The following is a 12,734-nucleotide window of genomic DNA, read 5'->3' as shown; positions in this document are numbered from 1 at the left end:
CCGGCTGCACCAGCCACCTGCTCCAGCCCACAAGCCACAGCCGGCAAGATGTGGGAGCTGGGTGTGGCTCAGCGCCCCCGACCTCCCTCATTCACCCTGCAGATGCAGGCCCTGCACCCCAGCTCTCCCCAGCACCCCCACATTCTCCCCCCAACATGCCCCCCACCCCGATCCTCCTGAGAGACACAAAGGAGGCTCCCGCAGCCGCCGGAGCCCAGCATGGGGGCCACTGGGGCGGGACATAGGCACCCCCCTCCACTCACCTGGGACACCACCCCTTTGTGGCTCTGAAGAGGGCGCCCCCTGGAGGAAGGCAGTGCACAACACACCCAAGGGTCCTAGGACAGGTGTCCACCCCGGCCCCTGCGGCCTGCTGGCCCCACCCGCCCCCCACCCAGGGCAGCTCCAGGCAGTCCTCAACCACACCAGGTCAGCAACCCCCACAAGCACCGCGTGTGCCGGGAGCCCCACCGTGGAGGAGCTGACCTGAGTGGTGGTGCCCTGGAGCTCTGGCACGTGCGACCCAACACACGTGCGGCCCAACACGGGGGGCACAGACCCGAAGTGCCCTGGAGGGGGAAGGGCTGTGGGCGCGTGGGTGCACAGGTTCTGCGAAGACAGACATTTAAGTCGAACAGGGGAAAGCTTGGGAGCTCCAGGCCAACCCTGCAGGATTAGATGTCTCCTCTCCCTCTCTCTCTCTCTCTCTCTCTCTCTCTCTCTCTCTCTCTCTCTCTCTCTCCCCACCCCCTGTTCCCAGCCCCTCAAGTGCTTGTGAGGGTGGGGGGGCCTTTCCATATGCTGTCAGCCCTAAGCCTGCAGAGGTGGGGACAGTCGGGTCCATCCTGAGCCAGGGGCTTCCCCGGGGCCACAGGCCCGCAGCAGGCGGCACTGGGTCCCCCCAGGGTCTGTCCCCCGCCCAGACTCTGGGCCACGGCTGCCTCTGCAGGTTCCCGGGAGGCTGGGGGGCCCATGCCGCCACCTGCCACACAGGCTGGCCCTCAGTGATGGCCACTGCCCAGACCCCGTGCTGGCCAGCGTCTGTCATCTCAATGCCACACCCTCTGTGTGAGACCCGCCAGCCCTGGGTCCCCAGGTGGCCTCAACCTTCAACTCTGCCCTGGGCCCTGACAGGCTCCCATGCTCCCAAGTCTAATGGGGTGTTCAGGGACCGCCTCTCCATGACCACCAGCAGCTCCCAAGGTGGGCGAGGCGCTGGCCCGGGGCAGCCCCATCTGGACGAAGCCGGCATCGCCTCGCTCCCCAGCGTGCAGGACCGGCCAGGGAGGACAAGGGCCAGGCGCCCCACGGCCGGACAGCAGAGGGCTCGGCTAACCCCGCTCGGCCTGGAGAACAGCGGCCACCCAGCTTGGCACCATTCTCCCGCACCCGCCTTCCATGGCCGCACCCAGTCTCTTCCCTCCATGCCCCCCCCCCCTCCAGCTGAGTGACTCGGGGCGCCGGAGCCGCTGCTGGGTGCTTTGGGCGCAAACCTTTGCCACCTCCCAGCCCCAAAACAAGACAGCAAACAAAGGGCTCTCCCCACGACTCCGATATCCAAACCCTGCAGATTCGGAAGATTAAAGGGAGCCCCCCGCCCCAGGGGCCCCCCCTGGGGGGCATTCGGGCCTCTAATTACACCTCCCGACGGCAACCCGGAGAATGAAAGATTTACACGGCCTAGGCTGGATGCTCCAGGCCCAGCAGCCGGCGGCTGCGCTGCACCCGAACCGGGAGGTGAACGGAGGGAAGAAGGAAAAGAGGGGACGCGCCCAGAAAATGCGGCAAATGCCCGGCTCCCGAGGGGTCCCGGCCAGGGGCCTGAATGCTCCCTGGCTGCTCCAGAAGGGGAGACCCCAGCCACACAGAGCATGAGCCCACTGTGGACCCCCAGGAAGCCCCCCGCTTGGTCCTGCTCAGTGCAGCGGCTGAGGCCCAAGGCCCTGGGGAAGGTGTGCGAGGGCGGGGCGCCCGGGGCCTCCGGGAGCAGGGGCCCAGGCTGCTCCCCTGCCCGCTCGCTCCTCTGGAAAACGGGCGTCATCCAGGCCCCTCCTTGAGGTTTGTCACAGGCTTCGGAAGTCACCACCATGCAGTGCCAGACTCACCGCGTCCATCGCCCGCTCGCTCCAGCTGTGGCCACCGTGGGCTCAGCACCGAGGGCCATAGACGGGGGCGACCCCGAGCCCTGTGGAGCTGAGGACAATGAGACTGGGTTGCCCTGGGGGAACGTGTCACGCACGTGTGCACACACACGTACACACACATGCACACACGCATGCACCTGCCCCCTCACTCTGCAGAGACGAGGCTGGGCTCTCTGGCACAGAGTGGACAGAATCCACGTTCTGGGTTCCAGAGCAGAGCGATGGGAGGGGGCTCCGTCCCCATCACTGCCACACAGGCTTCTGGGAGACCCCGTCCTCACCCAGACCCTGCTGGGCCGTGGGACAAGCAGGACACAAGGGTGAGGCAGCGCCATCTAGTGGGAAGCAGAGGCAGCGGTGCGGGCAGTACCTGTCTCAGACACGGCTGCTGAGGGTTTGAGAGGATGGGTCTCCTTCCCTCTCCTCGGTTTCCAAAGGTCTTAAAAGTCCCCGGTGACACCACTGGGCTGCAGGCCTGGGCGGAGGGACACACGCGGGGCCATCAAAGCTCCCGGCCCCACCGCCAGCCTCAGCTCCAGCCTGGTCTCCTGGGGCAGGTGCATCTGTGCAGAGCCCACTCACAGACCAGTGCTGGGCCGGCTGGGGCGCCCTGACACAGCTCCGACCGTCACGCGCGGCCCCAGGGACCGGCCGGATTCACCAGCTCCGAGGCAGCGGGTGCCTCTGCACCTGGCCAGGCCTCAGTCCTGTGTTTCCAGGGCCCACAGTGACCACCACAGCAAGGGAGTCGGCACCACCATGCCAGGCGTGGGGCCCCTGTGCCCCTGCCACCCTCACCCGTCCATCAAAACCCCAAGTGTAGCCCCCAGTGGCTTCGCTGGGACCACCTGTTCCCACGCGCCGTCAGCAGGGACCTCAGACGCGGGAGCTGTGGCTTCTAGCTCAGCCGGCGCGGCAGGAACCATGTGAGGGGGCGGGCCGCTGTTAAAGCCCCTGGTGGTGACAGGCCGGGAGCACGTCACCCGGAGAGACAGCCGCCACTCACAGCAGGCCCCGGGGCTCGAGGCGGGGCTGGGTACTGCTCAGGCTTTCGGAGGGCCGAGGGCGGCTGGCACAGAGAATGCTTCTCCTTCCTGAATCCGGGCTGCACCCGAGGCCACGGCGGCCGGGCGCTGGACACCCCGTGCTGGGTCAGGAACAAGCCGGCGTGACCGCGGTTCTGCACCACCCCGGTGCCCCTGTCAGTCCGGGGAAGGAGGCGAGGGAGGACCATGCGTGTGACCTTGGGCACATGTGTGAGTGTGAGCGGATGTCTGGAGGTCCTCCCTGTGCACGCGGGTGGGGGTCTCAGCCTGTGGGAGCCCCCTCCCCTTCCCCTGCCTCAGACACAGCCCAGCCAAGCCTGGAGCAGACGGCGTGCCCCCAGCACGGTCTCACTCCTGGGCCAGGTTGCCCCCCACCCTGCAGGAGCCAGGTGAGTCCACGCCCGGCCCAGAGCCCACCTGAGGCCTGTGAGGGAGGGCCAGGGCCGGTCCGCTCCGGAAACTTACACCCCATTGGCTCCCTCGCCTGCCAATCAACACCTCCCCTCAGAGGCCTCCTTCTGACTGGGTGAGGTTTCTGCCAGGAAAGAGAACAGCTCCTCCCTTCCCGCACCTGCTCTGCTCCCACCCCCTCCTCCATCAGCGGGGAGCGCAGCTTCAGTTCCGAGTCCTTGCTCTGCACCCCTGGGCTGTCGCCAGGGGAGGGACCCTGGGCTGTCGCCTCCCCATGCAGGGGTCATGGGGCAGGGACCACCATACTGCCCGCACCGGTGCTGGGGCTTTCTGGGCTCCTCTTCCGCTTCCATCCCTTAAGTGACTGACAGGCTGGGGGGCTCTGGAGCCCTCGCCACCAGTGCACAGGAGACCGTGGGACAGAAAGGTGGGAGGGCTGGCAGCACCCGCCGTCCCCGCTCCTCGCCTCCCACCGGCTCCGCAGCCCACTCCAATCTGGCATCCAGGCCACCGCGCTCCCCCAGCCGCTCCCCCGCTCCCCGGGACAACTGCGGAGGGGGGCGGTCTCACCCCACACCTCTGCAGCCCCAAGAGAACTGCTGGCCACGCCCAGACACAGCTCCCGACCCGGCCTGGGTGAGGCCCCTGCTGGCCCCGACACCCTCTGCTCCCTCCTGGATCCCACCCCCCTGCCCATCACCCACCCCCACGCTCAGCAACTCCCCATTGTGCCATTGGCTCATCCCCTCCTCTTCATCTCCTCCCCAGGGCCAGGAGCCCAGGCTCTCCCCTCCCTGCTGCCTCCACCATCAGACTCCCCTCTCCCCCTCCCCCCCCCGCCTCTGTCAGACTCCCCTCTCCCCCTCCCCCCCCTCCGTCAGACTCCCCTCTCCCCCTCCCCCCCCGCCTCTACCGTCAGACTCTCCTCTCCCCCTCCTCCCCCCCCCCGCCTCCACCGTCAGACTCCCCTCTCCCCGCAGCCTCCCCCCGACTCTCCTTGCAGCCTCCACCACCGAGCACCCCCGGAGTCCCCCATGCAGCGGCCCCCCCTCGCTCCCACCCCTTCAGAGCATCCTGCACACAGAGCACCTGGTCAGCCCACGAGAGCCTTATGGCTGGCAGCTGGCCGCTCTGCTGGGGACACAGCCTCGGCCGCCCTGCTCGCAGGCCCTCCCTGGGGGTCCTTTATTCCCTGAGTTTGCCGCGTCCTCCCTGACCCCCTCCTGGCGTCCACGCGCTCCCTGTGGATGGCCTTGTCCTTGAAGTCTCCGTCAGGCCCCCTCCCCCGGAAGGGGCTCCCAGCGGAGCTCCTGGATGCCGGCCAGAGTGGGCGATGGCCTCCCCGTGGCCCCAGCCCCCTGCTGCCCCAGCCCCCACCCCGATGCACTGTAGACCCCTTCGTGTGACCGCCGAGCGTCCTTCCCCACGTGAGAGCGTCCACTTGGGGCGGGCAGGTCCACTGAGCAGGCCCTGCGAGAACTCTGTTCAGTGACCACGGGGATTGTGGGCGCCTGAGCAGAAGTCTGGGCTAGGCGAGCTCGAGATGTGGACAGACCCCTCCGGTCTCCGTGTGCCCAGGGCCAGGGCCGGGGCTGAGCGCCTCTGTAGCAAGGGTGGAGCCCGGGGTCCACTCTGTGACCCCCGACCTTGACCTGGACTGCCTGGGCAGCCGGTGGTTGTCTGCGGGGTTCCAGTGCCACCCTGCCCACTGCCTGCCCGGGCTCCAGCCAGCGGCTGGTCAGAGCCCTCCACCCTCCGCCCACACCGTGGACGTCGACTGCGTCACTGAAGTGGGGAATCGGCTGGGGGTGGCTGGGGGTGGTGCGGAGAAAACGCCGCCTCCCTCTCCACACCACACCCTTCTTACGGATGGAGAGACTGAGGCGCCCAGTGAGGTTGGTGTGGAGTGGGAGGAGGGGCAGCCTCGGAGCTTCTCCCTACAGCTGCCCCTGCCCGCCGCGTCCTGGCGCAGGACCACCTGGAGCAGGTGCTGGAGTGAGCGCTCGGCTCCAAGGCTGGGGCCCCGGCCAGGACCCCTGAGCCCCCGAGAGCTGTTTGCTGCTCTGTTTGGAAGATGCTAGAAGCCTTGGCCAAGGCCACGGGGGCGAGCAGGGGTCCCCAGGAGCCTGAGGCCCAGGCCAGCTCTCCTGGGGCTCCTGGAGGCTGCTCCAGGCTGCTCTGGGCCACGGACGCTGTGCCCTGATGGTGGAAGGGGTGTGAGAGGGGCCCGCCAGCCCCCCCGGCAGCCCGGGCGCGTGGCAGCTGCTCCTCCAGCTGTGGAGCCTGCGCCCGGGGCCTGCTGCATTCGGAGCCCGAAACAGTCAGAGCCCCCCCCCCACTTCACAAGCAGGGGGCTCTCGGCCAGGGGCCACCCTGTGACCGGGACCGACCGGGGAGGGGGTGAGGGCACCCAGAACCACGGAGTGCACGCGCCGCCGGGGCCTCTGCTGTGCCGGAGCCGCCAGGCCCTTCAGCAGCTGCCACGCGGTCCCCACAAACCCATAAAGCAGAGCTGACTTTGAAACGGCCCTGCCTCTGCCCGCGGCTCCGGACATAAATTTAAATAAAACGGCCATTTAAATGCCTGCAGCACCGAGGAGGCGGCATGGCTGTCTCTGCCGGCTGCCTGGGGAGACGGAGTGCACCGGCCGGCCGAGCCCAGCACCACAGCAGGCGGGTGAGGGCGGCACTGGGACGGGGCGGGGCGGCGGGGGCGCGGCTGGGCGCTCCCCTCTGAGCTCTGCTGCTGGCTTCCCAGGAGCCCCCGGTCGGGGCTGGGGGGGGGGGCGCGGGTCTCAGTCAGGACAGACCCCAGGGTGTGGGGGGTGGGGGGTGGCTGGGCTCACGGGTGATCTGATCTGGCGCAGGCCAGAGCAGGCTGGGGACGGGACCCGCAGGGTCTCCGAGCTGCCAGGCTGCTCACGTCCGGTGACCTCTGCCCCACTAAGGGCTGTGCAGGGCACATGGGCAGGAGGACCACACCCCCCAGGGTCCTGCAGGGGAGCCCGGGTCTGCACCTCGGGAGAACCCCAGGCCCTCAGCCCCCGGCAAGCCCTCCCTGCTGTCAGCCCCTGCACAGAGCCCCCACTCCGTGTGGCCATGCACCCCACAGGGCGCCCCACCTGGACGCACACCGCTAAGCCAGGAGGCCCCGTGGCAGGGGTGGGAGGCAGCTCCCCGAGCCCCTGGCTGGCAGGCGCATGAAGAAAGTGCTTCCGGCCTGCAGAGCACCCACACTGAGGGTCGCTGACCGGAGGACCAACGGGTCAAGAACCAGTCTGCAACCGGGGTCAAGGGTCAGAGCCCACGTAAGGTCTGGGGGCTTGCCCGACAGCCAGGGTCAAGGGGCTTCTCGGAGGCTGGTGGAGCTGATGCCTTGGAGATAGGACACGAAGAGCGGGGGGGGCCGTCCAGGGGTGTGGGGCGGAGGGCAGAGGGTGGCAGGGAGGGAAACGGTGCCTGGCCAGTGTATCAGCCCGGGGTCCCCGCCCTGACAGTCAGCAGGGCCCCTGCGCCAGCCCCTCCACCCTGTGCCAGCCCGGGAGCCCGCACTGGCACAGACGAGGGGACCGCTGGGTGGTGCTGGCCGGAGAGGGGCCTGGCGGTACGGAGGCCGAAGTCACCGAGTCCTCCCCAAGGGGCGGGGCGCGGCGGGCGCCAACAAGTGCGCCAGAGCCGCCGGGCGGGGCCCAGCCACAGCGGAGGAGTGACAGGCAGGTTGGAGCCCACCTTTAGGGTACAAATAAACCAGTGAGCAAGCAGCCGAGCTCTGAGCCGTGAGCCTGGTGGGGGAGGGGAGCACCCATGGGCGTCCAACGCCACGGGAACCACCCCGCCCAGATGCCCCAGCCCAGGATGGAGACTGAGGAGGGACGGCCGTCCCAGTCCCCACATCCTTCTCCCCGAACAAGCACGTCACAGCAGAGAGGACGCGGGGCTGGGTCACACGGCACACACCGCACAGCCCACCCCTCCCCTGCTCCCTGCGAGGCCTCATCTACGGGGCAGGGGGGTGGACACCGGGTCACACGGCACACACCGCACAGCCCACCCCTCCCCTGCTCCCTGCGAGGCCTCATCTACGGGGCAGGGGGGTGGACACCGGGTCACACGGCACACACCGCACAGCCCACCCCTCCCCTGCTCCCTGCGAGGCCTCATCTACGGGGCAGGGGGGTGGACACCGGGTCACACGGCACACACCGCACAGCCCACCCCTCCCCTGCTCCCTGCGAGGCCTCATCTACGGGGCAGGGGGGTGGACACCGGGTCACACGGCACACACCGCACAGCCCACCCCTCCCCTGCTCCCTGCGAGGCCTCATCTACGGGGCAGGGGGGTGGACACCGGGTCACACGGCACACACCGCACAGCCCACCCCTCCCCTGCTCCCTGCGAGGCCTCATCTACGGGGCAGGGGGGTGGACACCGGGTCACACGGCACACACCGCACAGCCCACCCCTCCCCTGCTCCCTGCGAGGCCTCATCTACGGGGCAGGGGGGTGGACACCGGGCAGCCCCGTGGCCAGCCTCCTACAACGCCCTGACCGGTGCTGCCCTGAGGGACGAGGGAGACTGGAGAAATCCAAACTTGGCAGCAGCGAGGCCGCAGGGCCGCCGGCGTCCACGCCGGACTCCCCACAAGCCGAGGCCTGGGCCCCAGGGACGTCGCTGTCCTGTTTGGCAACTTGCTTTTCCGTCTGGAAGTTATCCCAGGGTGACACACGTCGCCGGGGCCTCGCGCTGTGGTGCAGGGGCTCAGCCGCTGCCTGCACCCGCCCGGCAGGCTGTATGCTGCGGAATCCGGTAGCCTGTATACAAATTTCCTGCGAAAAAATTAAAAACCGCTGGGGCCAGCGCTGTGGCTTACTGGCCTAAGCTTCTACCTGTGGCGCTAGAATCCCGTACAGGTGCCAGTTCAAGTCCCAGCTGCTCCACTTCCAGTCCAGCTCTCTGCTACGGCCTGGGAAAGCAGTGGAGGATGGCCCAAGTGCTTGGGCCCCTGCACCCACGTGGGAGACCGGGTTGAAGCTCCTGGCTCCGGGCTTCAGCCTGGCCCAGCCCCAGCCGTTGCACCCATCTTGGGGGTGAACATGCAGGTAGAAGACCTCTCTCTGTCTCTGTCCCGCCCTCTCTCCCTCTCTCTGACTGTAACTCTACCTCTCAAGTAAATGAAATAAAATCTTTTTAAAAACATTACAAACTGCCCACCCAGATAATCCCACCGTCTGCCACCCGTGCGGCTGCGTGAGCTCGCGCCAAAGCACCTCCTTGGACATTTTTGTCTCCAGAACTTCCCACCTCTGCGGAATCCGCCAAGGGACGGCACAGAGCCAGCAGGGCGGGGGCCAGAAGGGCCAAGGGCCTCCCTGCCCCCAGGGGCCGGCGGGGCCGGCACTGTCCGCCCCGCACGCAGCCTCCGAGGACGGAGCCTCTGACCAGGCCATCTCTGTCCGGCGCAGGCAGCGGCAGGGGCGTGGGTACATCAGGCCGCCTGCTCCCCACTGTTGCCATAAGCGGGCTGATTGGCACCGGAACCAGGCCCCTGGTGAACTGAAGTCAGCCCGCAAAATGCCAGCGCCTCCTATGGGCGTGAAATGTTCACTGCACCCGGGCCTGGGCAGGCCGGCGGGGGCCGGGCGGGAGCTTCCTCCGTCGGCCACCTGTCGGGGGGTCTCTTCTGGGAGGGGCCCGGCCACTCCGTGGGGGCGGGGGCTCTCCACGGGGGGACAGCCCGCATGTGACCCTTTTCCTGGTCCACTTCAAGGCAGGAGGCAAACTCATGGTGTTGGGGATCAGCTCCTGGTCACATGGGTCTCCTGGGGTGGGGGTCAGCGACCCTGGGGCGGGGGTCTCGGGCTACCTATCCCGGGGAACTTCAGCCACGCCCCTCTGAAGGGCTCACTCCGGGGACTCGGAACCAGCCTGGACCCGAGCTGGGACCTAGCCCCTCCCTCGGGTGCAGTGCGAACGTCCCTCCTCCTGCCCCAGGGCAGGGGTGACCCGACCCCAGGTTAGGCTGACCCAGGGGATCTGGCCCCAGATGAGCTGGCCCAGGTGAGCTGACCCCAGGGGAGCTGACCCAGGGGATCTGGCCCAGGTGAGCTGACCCCAGGGGAGCTGACCCCAGGGGAGCTGACCCCAGGGGATCTGGCCCCAGATGAGCTGGCCCAGGTGAGCTGACCCCAGGGGAGCTGACCCAGGGGATCTGGCCCCAGATGAGCTGGCCCAGGTGAGCTGACCCCAGGGGAGCTGACCCAGGAGAGCTGACCCAGGAGAGCTGACCAGGGGAGCTGACCCAGGGGATCTGGCCCAGGTGAGCTGACCCCAGGGGAGCTGACCCAGGGGAGCTACCCCAGGGGAGCTGACCCAGGGGAGCTGACCCAGAGGAGCTGACCCAGGGGAGCTGACCCAGGAGAGCTGACCCAGAGGAGCTGACCCCAGGGGAGCTGACCCCAGGGGAGTTGCCCCAGATGAGTTGACCCCAGGTGAGCTGACCCCAGGGGAGCTGACCCCAGGGGAGCTGACCCAGGGGAGCTGACCCAGGGGAGCTACCCCAGGGGAGCTACCCCAGGGGAGCTGACCCAGAGGAGCTGACCCAGGGGAGCTGACCCAGGGGAGCTGACCCGAGGGGAGAATGACCCCAGGGGAGCTGACCCCAGGGGAGAATGACCCCAGGGGAGCTGACCCAGAGGAGCTACCCCAGGGGAGCTGACCCAGGGGAGCTGACCCAGGGGAGCTGACCAGGGGCCAGCCCTGCCTTCCAGGGCCAGGTCTCCGGCTGTGAAAGGGGTGGCTTGGCCATGCCAGGGCCACAGGCGGCCAGGAAAGCGCTGGCTCTGAGCCGGGCTGGGACTCGTTCTTCAGCAGAGCCTGGTGGGGTGGGGGGGCTGGGGGGCCGGACCCCCTGCATGCCCGGGAGCTGGCCCGGGTCGGCCGGGCTCCCATGGAAAGCGAAGGGCAGCTGAGGGCACAGCTTGGCCCAGAGCGCGCAGGCCGCAGAGTGGGACCCGGGGGCCACGGCCAAGCTCCCGGGCCCTGCTGGGCACAGGGTGACACAGGTGACTAGTGCCCGTGCGGTGACAGTGTGTGGCCTCTGCCTGCACTGTCATGGCAACCATGCTTCCTAAAGAGCACCCAGCCCCCTTGGAGCAGCATGAGGCTGACGTCAGTGCCTCCCCCGGCTGCTCGCACCAGGGGTTCGTTAATTAAGGTGAATTAGAATCCCTCTGGCTTGAAGACTTTTCTAGAGCCTGCTGTGACGGCCCGGACACATTAGCCTCCTCCCGGGCTCTGTCCGACCCAGCTGTGCACCACCGGCGTCCGTCCAACGTCAGCCTCCCAGGGACACTGCCCTCCAGGGGACGCGGGGGTGGCCCTCCCGTCCCTGCCTGGGGGCGGGTGCAGCAGGAAGTGGCCCTCAAGGAGCCCAGGGGACAGCACAAACAAACACCTGCAGAATGCACACCCAGGCTCTCATAGGACTGCACACGGCACTCACCAGGCTGCACACGGCACTCACACAGACTGCACACGGCACTCACACAGACACTGCACACGGCACTCACACAGACTGCACACGGCACTCACACGGACTGCACACGGCACTCACATGGACTGCACACGGCACTCACCAGGCTGCACACGGCACTCACACAGACTGCACATGGCACTCACACAGACACTGCACACGGCACTCACATGGACTGCACACGGCACTCACATGGACTGCACACGGCACTCACCAGACTGCACACGGCACTCACACAGGCCACACACGCCACTCACACGGACTGCACACAGACACCACATGCCACTCACACAGACTGCACACGGCACTCACACGGACTGCACACGGCACTCACATGGCTCCCCGCCACCTCCCCCACCACACCCTGGGTAAGGAGAGGCCGGAGGGGCTGAGGGACCCTCGGCCGCAGGAGTCGACCCGGCCTCCCCCGGCAGCCCCTGACCGGCTGGGACCTGCGGTTTCCAAAGCGGGGTGTTTTCTCTCCAGGGGGACATCAGGGTGGGCTCTGCGTGGGAGCCCAGGGTAGGAGTCCCCCCCCACCGGCCCAGAGGGGCCACGCCCGCCGCCTCGCGCACCCAGCTTCCTGTGCCTCTGCAGGGCAGGTGCCCGGGTGCCCGGGGCCCTCGGGGCCGCGCCTGCCTGTCCACGCGGTGCGAGCACGCTGCCGTGACCCCCAGGGCCTCCGAGGCCTCTGTGTGTCAGAGGGGGCAGAGAGGTGGGCGCCATGCGCGCCGGGCGAAGCCCGCAGCCCCCTCGCCGGGGGGAGCCCCGGGGGCGGCAGGAACTCCGCCCACGGCCAGCAGCCTCGTCCTGCCCCAGATTCCCTGCCCCCCCCCCCCCGCTCCATCGGGGCCCCTGCCGCCCGTCAGCTCCCACGCTTTGAAGAAACAGCGTGGAAACTTGCTCCAGAGGCTCGTGTGCACGAGCAGGCTGCCAGCCCGGCGCGTGGCAGGTGCGAGGCCCGAGCCTCACCCAGCCTCATCCAGCCTGTCCAGCTCCGGGCATCGGGGCCATGGCGGGAGACAACGCATGGGGGAGGGGCGCCTCCGGGACCACGGAGCCCACGGGCCTGGGGGGCGGGACCTGCCTGCCCATCTCAGAGGAAGTCAGAGCTGCCGGGACAGAACCGGCCTCTCAAGTGGCCACTGAGGGGGAAGGCACAGCTTCCACCCCCTGGGCCCTTGCCCAGCCTGGCGTGGGGTCCGCGAGCTGTTCCCAGGGCAGAAGCCCCCGCCGGACGCCTCAGAGCCAGTCCCGGGCGTCGGCAGCCGTGGCCCAGCCCCGTGGGAGCCTCCGTTGCCGGCCTCAGCCCCGCGGACCTTCTTTGAAATCTTTGAACCTACAAGGGACTCTGATCCCTGAGCTTGCAAAGACCCACGTTCAAAGACGAGCTCGGGACAAGCGCTGTTCTCCCGGCGGCCAGCGCGGGCACAGGTCCCACAGCCGCACGGCGCGGCGTCCCTCCGCCACACAGGGAGGATCAGAGAGGAGACGCAGAGAGGAGGTGGCCCCGGCTCCGGCGGGGGGACGGGCGCTCTGGCTCCGCCACCGTGGGCACTGTCCCGGCCCCGCCTCCCTCGGCCCTCCCCCCACGACACCT

This window comes from Lepus europaeus, chromosome 12 (genome assembly GCF_033115175.1).
Source record: "Lepus europaeus isolate LE1 chromosome 12, mLepTim1.pri, whole genome shotgun sequence".
In the NCBI taxonomy this organism is placed as follows: domain Eukaryota; kingdom Metazoa; phylum Chordata; class Mammalia; order Lagomorpha; family Leporidae; genus Lepus; species Lepus europaeus.
This window is presented reverse-complemented; position numbering follows the sequence as displayed.